Source organism: Cynara cardunculus (assembly GCF_001531365.2).
Source record: "Cynara cardunculus var. scolymus isolate 2C chromosome LG 7, CcrdV1, whole genome shotgun sequence".
Lineage (NCBI taxonomy): Eukaryota > Viridiplantae > Streptophyta > Magnoliopsida > Asterales > Asteraceae > Cynara > Cynara cardunculus.
Genome location: NC_037534.1, coordinates 2111321 through 2114315, shown reverse-complemented (window position 1 = coordinate 2114315; position 2995 = coordinate 2111321).

The following is a 2995-nucleotide window of genomic DNA, read 5'->3' as shown; positions in this document are numbered from 1 at the left end:
TTTTTTTTTTTTTTTGATGGACAATGACGTCAAAAGCATGCAAAATAGATTTAGTCAAAGGTCAACGACCCAAATCTAATCTCGAACCACCATAACATTGATAGGTAGGCCCAATCCCAAACCCAATTCAGGAACATTGTAGCTTAATAGGGTATTTCTGTATAGATGCAAACAGTCTGTATCTATGCAGACAATCTGTATCTTTACAGACATGTCTATTTTACCAAACGTCTCTTGAACATAAAGTCTCAAGGTATGGAACCCAAAAAAAGACTGACGAGTATTTTACACTAATTAAATTAAAATTTATTGACTCATGGTTTGAATAAAAAGTTGATTTTCGGCGAATTCAACCAGTCAGTCTTATATGGAAGACACCTTCAAGCAGAGACATGTCGGGTTTAGAATCAAGTTATGACACTATTTGATTATAAGAGACAAATATATGTATATTGGTAGAAGATCAGACAATAACACCTTCTTTTTACGAGAACAAGTGAACACCCTTATTACATGTGATAATACACGTGAGCGGACCTGATGGTGTGCGGACGACATGCCCTACGAGTTAGGTCATGCCAAAGGTCGTTTAAGTCTATGATTTAGTATCTTATGTGATGATGGTCTTGATGGATTATGATATCACATCAAAACATCTTTATCACATGCGATAATACATGTGAAGAAGCTTAGTGGTGTAAGGGCGACTTGACCTGTTACCAAAATCATGCCAAAAGTTGTGCGCATCTCCGATTTAGTATCATATGTGTATCATATGTGATGAAATAATAGTATCATATGTGATTACACCTATATTAAAAGGTGTTTTCGTGTTCTCGTAAAATGAAGACGTTCTCTTTTGAACCCTTCCCTATGTATATTTTTTGCAAAATCATTATTGGTCTGTTGATTATTTCACTGTTCTTTTATAAGCGAGGTCCTGAGTTTAAGTGTTTTATAGCAATTATTTTAGAAACACAATAAATATGAAATTAAAAGCTAAAAACTATAAAATGAGACTACCGATATCCTCGTATCAAAAGCAATTTATGGGTGAGTTTGAGATGAAATGTGATCAAGGGTGGAGATCATTTCTTACGTTTTTCACCAGAATCCAACTCTGTTAAAATATTATATAATTTTATTATCCTAATACACTTTTTAAAATAGATAATAACATCAAAGGGTCTTTGGCCTCTTAGAAGGTCAGAGATTCAAACCTCACAAAAGATGCAAAGGATGTGTGAGTTTATTTGTTACATTTATCGTATATAAGTATTATACATTTAAAAAAGAAATAGAAAATAACACCTTCATTTTCTCTATTTTATAGAATCTTTTAAAAACGCTCTAAATTATTATTGGTTAGCAGTATGTGATGGTGCTCATGTTTAAACCAGATACCTGCTTTCATAGATGTATACCACTCGACCGTTTAGGCAGCACACATAAACGACCTTTGACATCGTGTGTAGCTTAAAATGTAGTATCCGCTCAATATATACCAAACATACAAACATTTATGTTTAGCTACACGTTATCACCATATTTTTAGCTTTTTTGCCTGTTATGTTTTCTACCTTTTTTGTGAGTACAAAATAAACTATGTCACTACTAGAATACTGGGTATTTCCGACTAGATTTCATGTGGACAATTTCCGCCAGAATATTACTGGCGGACAACAAAAAAGTCAACTTTTGTTGACTTTCGACGGAAATCCGCCGGAAAAATTATTCTGGTAAACCAGTACATGTACTGGATAGAACTGTACTTTAGAAAAACCAGCATCATAAAAACGTGTTTGAAATTATTACGAAAGGAAAAGTGGTCACGTGGGTTGTGTTCGGAAACCAAATATATTAGCCAATGGGTATAAATGTCTTTTTGTGCACTTGACGTTTGAATTATATAACTGTTATTTATTCTTAACTGTAAAGATATGTCTGTGTGTTTAGTTTATTTTAAATATGAAGGTATGATATCACGTGAGAGACAAATACAATGTAACGTTCATGGTTTGATGTCACGTATTTGTTGTTTAATACATGATGGATGACCAGTACTAGTGATCAGTAATTTGTGTGAAATAATAACCCACACTGATTGATAAAACCGAACAGCAAATTCAAGGATGGAACACACTGGACCTAAACCAACTGTATTGTATTTGGTTTGACTCTTCGTTCAGTTCTTTTTTCTCAAACATTGGTCCAGAGTTTGGTTTTAAAATCAGAATGAACCATTTTTATTTCTTTTCAAAACCTGAAACATACACCGGTTTATATCTGTTTTTTGAAACTAAAACCTAGGTTTTAGGCCAAACTAATTTACATCGATCTGGTTTTCGGTTTCATTATTTTTGAGTTTTTCGTTTCAGGGTCAGGTGACTGTAACCCGTTACACATCCCTTATAAAATAATAATTTCACTGAAGTAATTCTAAATCTTTCTTACTCGTAATGGAATTTACTGTTTTAGTTAGTCGTTGCAGCAGGTGCTAAAGCATGAGTGTTTTGTCAATATGATGACACATGATAAAACCCTGTTTGATGTAGCATTATTTTGTTCTGGGATAAGTACAAAATACAGTAACAAATATGGTACATTTATTTAATATATAAAAAGTTATAGATTCAAAAAAGTTGCGATTCTTTTTTTATGTACAATCTTGTGATCAGTCAGTCATATGTAAATATGCCATCCACAAGAACATTACAGATTATAAAAGTATCTAGAAAATATTGCAAATTAGAAGGTTTCTATAAAATGTCATTTGAAAATACGTTTGAAATGAAACACTTTAGCAAACTAGTTGTTAAACTAGCTGATGGTTGATAAGTTAACTGATAAACAAATTATATTTGGTAAAACTAGCTGATGAGAATGTAAAATCACCAAAAACGGTATGTTGAAAAATTAATCAATTATAATATTTCAAAATATAATTAAAACAAATCTCTAATAATATAATACATTAATTAATACAAACAAGATG